The following is a 14,770-nucleotide window of genomic DNA, read 5'->3' on the forward strand; positions in this document are numbered from 1 at the left end:
TATTTTTGAATGATTGAAGTAATGTGTTATTATATATGAATTTGTTGTGGGACTGTGTAAATTTTGTTAATGAAAGAATAAATGTGGAAATGCAAATTAGGAAAAACGCAGGATTGAGTACGTTCGTATCATGACATCTGATGAATTTATGGATAAGACCATGGTTGTTCCATGGCAAAGTGTGAAATGTAGGTATGGTATCATCCATACTGAGTTGTGATATGTAAGTATGGTATCATCCATACTGAGTTGTGATATGTAGGTATGGTATTATCAAATCCATACTGAGTTAAGAAATGTAGGTATGGCATTGCCATACCGAGTTGTAAAATGTAGGTATAGTATTTCAATGAGGAAAACCATATTGAGTTATGAATCGTGACACTGAACAACGACATACTCAATTTCGTAAGCTGTTTCCTAATTTGATTATAAGAAATAAAAGAGAAGTGATCCAAATGAAAGAGATTGAGTAGTTGTTACTGTTGAGCTCAACTATGAAAATAATTATAACAATGGTTGTGAATCGCAGGAAACTTTAGTAAATGTTTTGGTATTGTTTGGAAATATTATGTTTGGTAAGCATTACTTTTAAACCTATGAACTTACTAAGCTTCAATAAGCTTACTTGTGTGTGTTTGATATTTTTATGTAGATTGAATTGAAGTGAAGTTGGTAGATCGGATCAACACAACAAAGCACGCTATCCAGATCAATTCCGGTAGCTTTTGTTTTATGTTTGAAGATTTATATGGCATGTATAGAGTTTAAATGAAATGAAGTAAAGATGTCAACATTTTGTACTAAAACAGTTTTTGGTTAGTAGCAGTAGTTTGACTTTGAAAATTCACCATAAATTATGAAAATATCATTATAGGTTGAATAAAATATGAAATTAAATCTTATTGAATCTAGTTTCACATAGAAGAAACGGTGTAAGCAAAAGGCTTTCATATCAGGAGATATTTGAATTTTTGTGAGACAAGGTCAGAGTGATTTTGAACTCCCCTGTTCTGATTTGTAAAAATCATTAAAAATTGTACAAAAATATTTAGGACTCATACTATATATATATAGATTCCTTATTGAGTCTATTTTTAATAGAAACAATTGGCTTGGTTATTTGAATTCTGTACATGGAGAAATTTGGTTCGTAGTGCACAGGGGTCAGAGTAGCTGAACCCTGAAACAGGGGAGACTTCAACTAATAAACTGTACTAATTGGCCCAACCAAAAATTTTATAAAAACAATTATTAAGTAGATATATGAGCCTAGATTTTGGGAAAATTTACGGAGTTAGATTTCGAGTTTTGTAACTCGAGATATAATTTTTTTTGCGTCTGTAATGCAGTTGGACAGCTTATCTGGAAAGTGTGATATAAATTGTTTGAATTTGTTTAAGTGCTCAAATAAGTTTAGTAATGCCTCGTGCTCGACTCCGGCGATGGTCTCGGGTAAAGGGGGCATTACAATAAATTTCGGTTAGGCTTGGAATAGGGAGTAAATTGCATAAATTTTATTTTTCGAGCCTAGGGAAGAAATGAGAATTTATGGAAAAGTTGGGGGCAAAATGGTAATTTTGCCTAGGATAAAAATTGAGTCCACTTGAATATAAAATATGATAAATAGATTTCAAATTTACTTGTATAGATCCGAATAGACCAAATCCAAAGCTAGAACGAGGAAAAGAGGAAAAATTCGGATTAGTAGATTTTTTGTACACGAACAATTGTCGAGGTAAGTTTGTTTAACTAAATTGTATATGTTTTTATGCTTGAATTAAGTGTTGTGTTTGTGAATTGTATAAATATCATATATGAATATGACGTTGAAAATATACCTGACAAAGCCCGATTAATAAAAATGTCCGATAAAGGATAAACGAGGAAAATGTTACTTTTATGCTTGGAATGAATGTGAAATGTGATCATTTAAATTATATGAATGTTATAGATGTATGAAATAATTACATACCGGGAAATGCTTGAAAATGTTAAATCTCGTTGAATAAATGAATATCGATGGATATGTGATTTCTCGAAATGAATGAGGTCCTGCATTTGTTACTGACAGGATTTAGCTCAGACGAGTAATCCTATTGACCTCATTTGGGAAAGGATTTAGCCCGGACGGGTAATCCAGATCAAGCTCTTTAGAGCATATGTCATAAAAAGGATTTAGCCTGGATTGGTAATCCTGTCGTATACATGTGTGTCTCAAGAGTGTACTCTCCGATATAGTACCCTATGGGTACCATTGGACATGAATTGACGGATTCTGATTTGTACACCTCGAGTGTACTACCTGTGTAACCATCGATATTTTAGATAAATTCAACGGGTAAAAATCTTGATATAAAAAGATATGGATGGATAAGAAATGAGTTATTACACGTATCCGGCTGAAATACAAGTAAATGATGATACATGACATATGATATTTGAAAATATGAGATGATGATATTTGTACATGTACTTTATTTTATAAATATATGTTCATTCTTGGTTATAGACTTGTACACCTTGAGTGTACTAATTGTAACATTGATGTTTTGAGTAATATGAGTAAAGTTTTGATATGAAATGATCTAAACTCGAAATGAATTATTATGAAATTATATTAGAAATAATGAGATGAATTATGCATGTTGAACGAATACATGTTGTGGAAAACATATGTGCTTGGAAACTTGATTATTATTGAGCCCATATATGTTTTAATGTTTGTGACAGCCCAAAATTGACCCTAGTCGGAATGTGGTTTCGGGACCACAAAACCGAGGCATAAAAATAATTTAATGCTCATTTTGATGCTTATGATATGTGTTAATTCGTGTGTGACATTTTTGATGTTTGATTTAGAGTTATAAATGTGAATTTCACTAGAAAGGACCTAGTAGAAAACTTTGAAAGTATGATGGGGAAATGTGTGATGACTAATTAAAGCATGCATGCAAAACAATGGCCTTGCATGTCAAATATCCCTTTTTTTATAGGAGGTGGCCGACCATGACAAGGGAGTATGGGCTAAACATGTCATGAAACATGTTTTGTTGGTGCATTAGGGAGAAACAATAAACAAATAAGTATGGGTAATAAAGAAAGAAAAAAAATGTGTGTGAGTGAACCCCCATTGCCGTGCATTGAAGAAAAGAAAAGAAAAAATTTTGCTCATCCATTTCATTCTCTCTTGACCGAAAATACCAAAGAGGAAGGAAGGAATTTTTGCTTCATGTTTGGTTTGGAAGGGATTAGGAAGAGATTTGGCTATACTTGCATCAAGATTAAGGTATGTTTGAGGTTGTGCCATGAGATTCATGCATGTTTTTAGTTGCTAGCTTGATGTTCTTATTAGCCCATGGTTCAAATCTTTGTTATATCATGGGGATGGTATTTGGCCAAGGTGGATTTTGTGTTAATGCCATTGCATGTTAAATATGAAGCTTGCTAATGGTATATGTGATGGTGGATTGATGGCTCTTGGACTTTCTTTTTAGTATTTTTGAGTAAGACATTAAGTTCTTTGCTTAATCATGACCAAAATTATGGTGTTGTGATGTATTCGGTCATGGTATATCCATAAGTATGATTCATGCATGTTGCATGGTAGGTAAGATTTGAGCTTTGGATATGTGTTTATATTTGGATATAAACAACTTGAGATTCGCCCTTGCACCTACATGAATATATGTTTGCACATGATGTATTGGTATGACATATATACTATTTTAAGGTGTATATTTGCTTGTGATGTTGTTTGGTTATGAAGTAAATGAGAGATGTGTATTGAGCTACAATATGTAATGCGTTAGTTAGTAAAATGTATGCTGTTTTTTTGTGTAGTATTAAGTGTAAAATTGGCCTCAACATAGACATGCATATTCGGCCAAATGAAGTAGATTGGTGTGCATGTATTCGGTTAGAGGCAACCATATTGAAGCCTTATCTTGGCTTAGATTATTGACTAAATGGGTAATAAGTGAGGATGGTTGCGAATATACAAACATACATATGCATGTGTAATTGAATTATGAATGTTTAGCAAGATGGTTAAACTAGTTGATTTATTGATTAAGCTCAAGGAGTTAAAGAAGGAGAATCAAGCAAGGGAAAGACGAAGGTCATCGAGTAGCCGACTTGGACTATTTTACCCAACACAAGGTAAGTCACTAAGCATATATTTTGTATTGATTTGAATAGACATAATGTCTATATAATTATGCCGAAAGGAATGATGAATTTATATACATGTATGTATGTGGTGATGGAAGTGTTGAATGAAAGGAAAAGAGGTGAGATGTATTGAGTTGTTGATTTCGGCACTAAGTGTGCGGGTGTAAACATTTGTGATCATGAGAATGGCACTAAGTGTGCGGGTTTAAAACTTGTACAGCACTAAGTGTGCGAGTTTGATCATATAGCACTAAGTGTGCGAGTTGATTATATAGCACTAAGTGTGCGGACTCACTATATGCTTTTGAATCACTATTGACACCGAGTGTGCGACACTATTGAGTTGATCACGACAATGGATCGGGTAAGTACCTTGAGTTCATGGCTAATAGGCGCTATGTTTATATTTGGGGTTGAGCTTGGTAAATTTGAACCTATGTGACAATGTAAATTGAAGTCACGTACATAAGAATTATCGTGGAATGAGTGAAAGGTCATGTAGATGTATGATTGTGACGAAAACAAAATGGTGTATAGAAATGCTTCAAATATCCTATTGATTGGTATATGGAATGTGAATGTGTAACTTGGTATGTGGTTGAATCGAATGGTCTAAGGAACTATGGTATAGTTCGGTTTGAATGGAGTAATTAGCCTCGTTCTATTTTGTTTCCTTTGGCGATAATGTTATTAATGGTTGGTAGTGCATTGCTTATGACTTACTGAGTTATATACTCATTCGGTGTTTGCTTGTCACCTATTTTAGGTTTCTTGGACTCGACTTTTTGCGTATTCGGGACCGTCATCAAAGTCATCACACAGACTAGCGACTTTTTGGTATCTTCTTCTTAGATGGTCTAAGAGAACATTTCGGCATGTATAGGTTATTATGTTTTGTTTGAACTTGGTATGTAAAATTTTGAATAGCCATGCGAAAATGGCTTATAAATGTTTTGAGCATAATGTTATAATCATTTGGTATGTATATGCTCATTAAGAGGCACGGAAATGTTTGGCAATGACCAGCCATTAGAATGGGTCATCATGATTATATTTTGGACTATATATGAAAAAGGGGTGGTTGAATCATAGAAACTATGTGTTAGAGAAAGTCTACCCTAGAAATAGATGCTGGCAGCAACAGTGATGTGGATGTGAAAAATCACTAAAAATAGTAGAAATGGAATTAAATAGTGAATAAATTATGTAAATGAACCTTGATGAATCTATATTCATATGGAAGAAACGAAACGGTCATATGAGTTGTATGTTAAGAGATATTTGGGTTTTCGTGAAACAGGGCCAGAACGGTTTCTGGATTCCCTGTTCCGACTTTTAAAATTCATTATAAATTAACCCGAGACATTTAGAAATCATGCCATATATGTATAGATTCATTTTTGAGTCTAGTTTCTATATAAACAAACGGCATCAGTATTGAATCCCTACACAGGGATTTATTCGAGTTGCAACGCACGAAGGTCAGCATAGTCGACCCCTGTAACATGGGAGACTTTAACTAATAAAATGTACTAATTGGCTCGACCAAAAATTCTAGAAAAAAATATGTAGATGGACATATGAGTCTAGTTTCAGGAAAAAATTACAAAACTTATTTTCGAGTTGTAGAACTCAAGTTATGATTTTTAAAGCGACTAGTACACAGATTGGCAGCTTGTCTGGGAAATTATCAATAAGTGGTTTGAAGTTTGTTAACACCTCGTGTTCGACTCCGGCGACGGTCTCGGGTTAGGGGTGTTACAATTTTAATATGAAATATATCACTAACAAGGGCAATGAGAATGTGTGTAGGGCTTGAGATCAAATTGATTGATTATGCCTTACATAGTTACCTCAAATTAGAATGAATGGTAAGTTAAGTACCATGTTATACGAACTTACTAAGCATTTTTTGGTTACTTAGTTTTATTTCCCTGTTTTAGAGTAAATCTGAAGCTCGTTGGATTGGAAGCTCAACGGAGATCATTCACACTATCCATCGGCCCATGTCTGCACAATATGGTAAATCAATTTTGGTTGTAATGGCATGTATAGGATATATTGGTCATATTGGCATGTAAATATAAATGATGCTTGTAATCTAGCCATTGGAATGACTAGTGCAAATGATGCTTGTAAATGATGCTTGTAAATGTAAATGATGCTTTTAATCGCACCATATGTGAAGGTAGTAGTAACCAAACGTTATAGTGGAAATCAGTGATCATATCACCTTTAGTGGCAAAAATTCCACTACAACTTACTTAGATGATTCCTTCATGGCCAGTTAGCTTCTATGGTAGGTTTAGTTGTATTGGAACGTGTATTTAAATTAAATAATAAAAATATATTTTTATTAAAAACCAAAATATTAATATCAAAATATATTTTAATAATTTAGAATATAAACATTTGTTGTGTGTTCTTCTCTATCTCTCTCAGGTAGCGGTATATGTATATTTATATGATATGAGTATTGTTTATTGACATGACATGCTTCATGCATATAAACATGTATCCTACTCTAGACACAACACATATTTATACAACCTTATGCAAGTGTAACCTCATAGAAGAGCGAGCTTATTAGGATACGGCCTAAACTCATTCGAGTTTTGAGCCGGTGATAAAAATTATCCTAACAACATTAAAAAAATTGGAATTATATTCATGAACATATTTTATAACTTGAATATGTAAAACAAAAGAGTATATGAAGTAATAGAGTAATGGCAAGCATAAGATAAAGCAGCCTAGACCAGCATTTCTATTTGGCAACATGAATAGGAATGGATATATAGAGGATCATGTCAAAGGAAAAGATTTGGTTAAACTCTGTTAGATTTGATGTTTGTGTTAAAAATTATCCCCCCTATTTTTGTTATTTGATTGACCTCAATGCACATTTTTTTTCCTGTGGATTAGATTGACAGTGGATTCAAAGTTTTGTATTGCATTTCATCCAAAGTTGATGGATATCTTTATCGATGAGTAACATAAGAATTATAACTTTTTTTTAGGATAACTTCTCTTCCCTACTAATAAACAATAGTGAACAAATGGGCTTACAATACTAGAAATTCGTCCTACTTGTTGGACATATATATATTCAACAAGCCCTATTGGATTCTCTCTTATTAGATGTTTTGATTTACTTTAAGCCTAATTCAATATGGCTTCATTTATGTAAGAAAATTCTAAATAAAAAACATCAAAATTTTCTATTTATTCGGTTTATTGGTTTTCATATTCAGTTTAATTTGTTTATTCGGTCAGTGTAACAGCCTAATTTTCAGTGGTGTCGGAACAGTTATTCGAGATTACTAAATCCGAAAAATGAGTAGGAAATATTATTAATTTAGTGAGTAGGAAATATTATTAATTTAGTGAGTATAAGTTAAATGTGAAGTTAGGAAAAATTTTGAAGTAGTGAATAGTGTATACTAAAAATAAATATTAAAATAATTAGAATCAAAAACGAAGTATAGAGACCTCGAATTTTAAATCGAGCCATAAATATTTTTATAAATATTTATGGAGTGTTAATAAGTCAGTATTAAAGTTTCGTCAAGAAATTTTAAAGTTTTGATAGTTAATTGAACAAAAAGGACTAGATTGTATTAAATGTAAAATTGTGAGAAATGATTAAATAGCTTAAATGATAAAAGAAAGAGGGTTTAAAAGGAAAATAGACCCAAGGGCTCTTTGGGCTGGACGGCAATGGCATGAAATCAGCAAGAAAATAAGGAGAATTAAGGGCAAAATTGGAAAATTGTAAAATTTACTTAATAAAGCTAGGACTAAAGTGGAATTATCTAGATTTCTCTTTATTTTTCTGCATTCTCATCAGCAAAAACACCATGGAAGAGTTCACTTAAGCTGTTTTTTCATATTTTTACTTCAATTAAGTTCAATTCTTGATTATTTCTTGAATTTTTTGTGTTTTTGTGACTTTTACAACTAGGTCCACTTGTTAAATTCATTAGTTTTTGATTCTATGAAAGAAATTGAAAGTTGCTATAAATATTTTATGGAAGTATATGATGATTTGGCATGGAATTAGAGCTTTAAATTGTTTATATGCTGATTTTATTGAAAGAATTGAATAGAAAGTGAATGTTTGGGACCTAATTGTAAAAGAGTTTGAAGTTAGAGTTTTATGTAGAAATTATGGATTTAAATAGTTATGAAATAACTTATAATGTTTATGAAAAGTATTAATTAAGAAAATTATCTTAATTGAGGGGTTAATTGAGCAAGGACTGAATTGTATGAATTGTGAAATTTGGGGCAAAGTGGAAATTAACATTTTGCACTAAAATTGTTTTGGACAGCAGCAGTAGTCTAACTTTGAAAAATAACCAAAAATTTTAGAAATGGAATTAGAGGATGAATAAAATATGAAATTAAAGCTTATTGAGTCTAGTTTCTTATAGAATAAATTATATAAGCAATAGAATTGTAAATCGTGAGATATGATAAATTTTGTGAGACAAGGTCAGAATAATTTCGGGTTCCCCTGTTCTGATTTTGTAAAATCATCAAAAATTGGATAAAAAAAATTAGGGGCTTAAATTTATATTTTTAGAATCCTGAATGAGTCTATTTTTAATAGAAACAAATGAGAACATCATTTGAACCCTGTACGAGGAGATAATTAATTTTTAGTGAAGAAGGGTCGGAACTGTCAGATAGCAGAACAGGGGAGACTTCAATGAATAAACTGTATTAATTGGCCAAACCAAAAATTATGAAATTTTTATGGTAAGAAGGTATATGAGTCTAGTTTCAGGAAAAATTAGTGGATATTTATTTTGAGTTCTGTAGCTCCAGATATAAATAATTTAGTGACTACAAAACGGGTGGATAGTCTGAATATTCACATAAGTAATTAGTGAAAATTATGGATAAGGTTACTTACAAGTGTGTTATTTATACCAAGGATGTGGATGGAGAGGAGGAGGAGGAAAAATATATGAATGACTCATGTATAAATTAAGCACATGCCCGATTATAATCGATAAGTGTTGGATTAGAAATGATATAATGTTTTATTTGAAATATTTATTATGAAATTATGATTATTGTTATAATACAAAATTTGAACTTGTGAGTTTATATGGCTAAGTTTTAGTGATTATTTGTTAATTTTATGAATTTCATGATGTGTTATTTCATATGTATTGATGATAAAATCGTGAATAATGTAAAAGCATGAAAATTGAATAAATGATCAAATTGAGCATTTCAGTTCAGTGACAAGATGAATTGAAGGAAAAGACCATGGTTGGACCATGGCAACAAGTGATAAGTGATAGCTTCGGCTACATTTATCTAATCAAGGATAAGTGAAAGTGATAAGTAATAGTTTTGGCTACACTTATCTGATCAAGGACAAATGACAAGTGAAAAGTGGTAGCTTCGGCTACCTGATCAGTGAAAAGTGGTAGCTTCTGCTACCTGATCAGTGAAAAATTGTAACTTTGACTACCTGATCAGTGAAAAATGGTAGCTCCGACTACCTGATCAGTGAATAGTGGTAGCTTCGGCTACAAGTGACAAGTGATTTCCGTATAAGACCATATCTGGGATATGACATCGGTGTGATATATGCTATTGTATAAGACCATATCTGGGATATGGCATCGTGAGATATGTGATTCGTGTAAGACCATAGTTGGGCTATGGCATCGATATGTGATATGTGATTACGTGTAAGACCATAGCTGGGCTATGACATCGATATATGAAGATGTGTAAGACCACAGTTGAACTATGGCATCGAGTAAACGAAGTACTCAATTCCGAAGACGTTCACTAATTTGACAAAGTTTGGTAAGTGTTACATGGAATTATGTGATACAGGAAGTACGAGTTGATAAGATATGAGTATAGAACTTGGTTGATAAATGAATTCATTTGTGATTATATAATTGTTCATCTTGAATGTACTGTCCATATGTATTGATAATTCAAACTTATTAATGAATAAAGTTCCGACATGGAATAAATTGAACACGAGACAAATAATTATGAAATTGAACTTGGAATTCATGAAAACGACGGTTATTGATATATGGAGACATGAGACATTGGTATATAAATATGGAAAATGTTTGATAAATGTGTTTATTCATAATTATGGAATTATATACCTTATGTGTACTATTTGCATAAAGATGATATTTCAAATACTTTGGTTATTTAAGCTTAAATATGAAACAGTATGAAATCAAGATAAGATGTTATAAAAATATATTTAGATTACAGAGATATGGTTGATATATGTTGTATGATTACATAACGTGAAATTGTGTATATATATGAGAAATTTAATGAGAAATGAGCCCATACACGTTTCTTGTTATTTATATGAAGTGTACAACTGACAAGGGTGATGAAGTTATAAACAGAGAGTTACACAGGTTGAAAACACGGGCGTGTGACTCTCCAAAGTGTGAAAATTTTCTAAGTGTTGCAAAAGTTTCAGATGTTTACGGTTTGATCCCGAACCACCCTGAATGTATGTTTTGAGCCCCATAGGTCCATATAAGGGACGTTAAACATATGTATGAAAGTTTTTAATTTAGAAGAAATTTTATGGCTGATTTTTACACGATTGATCATATTAAGTTCGGTAATGCCTCGTACCCTATTCTAGGCTCGGAATACGAGTAGGGGGTGTTACAGTCAGTTTTCAGTGTTGACATTTTAAACCAATTAAACCATGAGCCATAAGGTTATAAGTCCATTACCCATTTACATATGCAAACCAAAATTCAATCTTCAACCCAAATGCTTATTAAAAGTTAATGCTCTTACGGTATGTTTGGTTGGACTGAATGACTATTCCATTCAGGCCCAATTCCGATTTTTACAGTGAAACGCTCCAAAACAAATGTTTGGTTTGGATGAACTATGGATTACAAGTGGGGTTGTTTAACACTCTATTATAGTTAGGCCCAGAATAGTCATTCCTTAGTCTCCTTTCTGAATCTCAATTCAATGCTCTAACGAATAGAGGATAAATAATTTATTCCATCTATTCCCTCATTTATTCCTGAGCTTCTTCCCTATCTAGAAAATCTCAAACCCACCAACCTTATTCAGTTCTAGTATTAGTTTGGAGGCTGTAAATCTCTTTATCATCCAATTGTTTCACTAGATTCAAATTTGCTACAATTGATTTAAATCTCTTTCAATCGATTTTCATCAGTTACAATCGATTTAAATCTATTTCAATCTATTTAAATCTGTTTCATCTTTATTATTGGTTTGTTTTGGAAGCTTTTAGCATTGTGGTTGTTTTAGCTTGATTATGGTGGCATCTTTGCTATTATTTATCTTTTTATAGTTAGAGAATTTTTAACTAATACCAACCTTTATATGTAATTGTAGGTTGTCGATATTTGTAAGTGTGATTCATGTGGTGGTGAAGTAATATAACTTTTTTGTATGTAATTGTAGGATGATATAATGACATGGAAGTATGTAATACTAATATTGTCACTTTTTGTATATGTGTAAATGAATTTTCTACTATAATTAGACTCTTGAAGCTGACCACGATTTGTTATGTTAAGATAGATGCTTAGATCGTTGTTGGATTACGTTGGTGCTACTTTTTAACTATATTTTTATTTTGATAGTAACACTCTGTAACAATACTAGCGATGTTATTAAGAAAAATATAATGTTACTATAGTGGAATATAATGTTGGATATTTAGTAAACGTATGTAAGTGGTATAATTGGATATTCAATTTATAAAACATAAGGTTATGTGCAAATACAAAATAATGGTATATAATAAAGTATACTAAAATATAATTGAATTAGATGTTAAAAAAAACTAAATGGTGTATTTTTCATTTCAACATTTAACGCTTTTGGTTTTTAATGATTTTTACAAAAATAAAACATAATTTAATTTATTAAAGAGCATATTTGTCATTTGAGTTTTTTTTTTTGCTACTATGTATATATTCCTCTCAACTAAATGAATGAATATTATTACAATACTCATTCCATTTCATCCAACCAAATTACTATTATGTTTATTAAATTCCATTACAATCCTATTTCATTCCAAAGAATCAAACGTGTCATTAAAAGCTCTAACCTACTCAAATTTAAAATTCAATACGCATTAATATTTAAAATCCAAGTTGATAAATTAAATTGTTTATGATATTCATTTCAATTTTTATCATTTAATATATATAAAAAACTCAAATTAATATATACCGTTAAGAATAGTAAAAGACATGAAAATTGTATGTTGGATTGTTGGCCATGTAAGAAAATAAATATTTTGAGCTAATTAAAATTATTTGATTTAATTTTTAATATTTTTATAATAAATTTGAAATAAAATTATTCTTTTCCAATTACAAAAATTAATTCTGTAAGAGGCCCAATCTGCCCGGGCCCATACGGAAACCAAAATAAAAAATAAAATAAAATAATAAAAATAAAATTAAAGTCCAATGTCCCTTTTACAAACATTGAGGCCCAAACCAAATTAAAGCCCAAACTAAACCCAACACTAGACCTAAACAAATAGCCCAAATTCATCTAACCCTAGCCCAAAATTTCAGCCCAAAACCTAAAGACATTTCAGCAAACCCTAGCTAGACCAATGCCGCAAGACACCACATGCACCTCCGTACGGCCATATCCACGTCAATGGAACCTGCGAGAAGAAAAATAACAGCACAACAACAGCAAAGAAATAACAAACAAAAAAGGAAAAAACTTTTGTATTTTCATTTGGATTCGGCTATAAAAAGCCAAAGAATCAGTGTAAAATTTTTTTTACATATACACGCATACTGAATACAAAGAAAGGAATCAAAATTTTAAAAGGTGATTTTTTATTCCAATATTCTCTAATTTTTCTCTTTCAATTCTATTGGTCTTTCATTAGAGTTTATATGCATTTGAAAACAAAGAGAAAACAAGGGATTTACCTTACGAATAGGCCATTAGGTTCCGTCTGCTTTATTGAAATCGAAGTTTAGAGGGGATTTTTCGGCTGAAAGCAGCAACCCTCGAAGCCCAAACCTGTTAGCCGCCGTTCAAGGTGGAGGATTGGCATTTAGGAGAGGGTATTAGGAATCGGGTAAGGGAGAAATAAGAATAGGCTAGGGTTTTGAAAAATAGCTGATTATTTAAGGAGAAATTGTTGTATTTATAAAAGGGAAGAAACGACACCATTTGGGGCATTTTTCAGTGGCCACAAAATGACGTTGTATAAGGCAACCCAATTCAACCCGACCCGATTTCCCTCAAGACCCGCGCGTTTTCGCGGTGAAGGGATATTTATACGTTTGGTCCTTTTTTGCGCTAGCATCTGATTGGGCCCTATTTATATTTTCTTTGATTTTTTTAATTTTCCCCTGGAATTTACGCATTGTTTCAACTTGGTCCGCACTAAAAACGCTGTGTTTTGGGATCTGGAATATTTCCAGTTTTGATCGCTATACATTCGTGCACATTGCGCTTTAGTCCTTGTTTTAATTTCAATGGTTTGTTTTACTTATTAATTATCCCTTTTAGTTTAATTTTATTTCAATTGAGTCTTTTTTAATTTGTATAATTCATTATTTTTTAAATTCACTTAACATTCATTGTAACACCTCCTTACCCGAGACCGTCTCCGGAGTCGAGCACGAGGCATTAACAAACTTAAATTATCATTTAAACAAATTCAAACAATTTATTTCACCTTTCGTAATAAACTGCCCATCTGCGTCATAGTCGCTAAAAAAAATCATATCTTGAGTTACGAAACTCGAAATTAAAATCCATAAATTTTCCCTCAAACTAGACTCATATATCTATTTCTTAATTTTTTTCAGAATTTTTGGTAGGGCCAATTAGTGCAGTTTATTAGTTAAAATTTCCCCTGTTTTAGTGTTTGACTGCTCTAACCTCTGTTCACTACAAATCACTTTTCTCTCTGTACAGAATTTATATGACTATGAAGTTTGTTTCTCTCAAAATTAGACTCAATAAGGAATCTATACATATAAAGTATGGCTCCTAATTATTTTTTTTACAATTTTTAGTGAATTTCTAAATTAAAAATAGGGGATTCAAAAATCGTTCTGACCCTATTCCACCAAAACTCAAATTTCTCATAAAATACAACTCATTTACCTTGTTTTGTTTCTTCCATATGAAAATAGACTCAATAAGATTGAATTTCATATTTTATTCATCATCTAATTCTGTCTCTACTATTTTTAGTGATTTTTCAAACTCACGTCATTGTTGTTGTATGATACTGTTTTATAACAAATTTCACATTTTTATGAATTTCCATGGATTAGATAGCACATTAAGTATACATAACACCAAATACGATCTTGATTAGTCATTCCAATGGCTAATCATTACCAAACATTTCCTTACCACCCAATAGTCATATCATAAGATGATATACACAAAATGATTATAATACTATGCATGCCATACTCAAAATATACAAGCCACTATACCAAAATGGTCCACAGATAGTGTGAGCGAGCTTCCAACCGTTCCCAATTTCCGAGCTGGCTTGTCAAAACTACAAAGAATGGAAAGGAGGGAG

The sequence above is a fragment of the Gossypium arboreum genome, chromosome 8, assembly GCF_025698485.1.
Source record: "Gossypium arboreum isolate Shixiya-1 chromosome 8, ASM2569848v2, whole genome shotgun sequence".
Taxonomy (NCBI): domain Eukaryota; kingdom Viridiplantae; phylum Streptophyta; class Magnoliopsida; order Malvales; family Malvaceae; genus Gossypium; species Gossypium arboreum.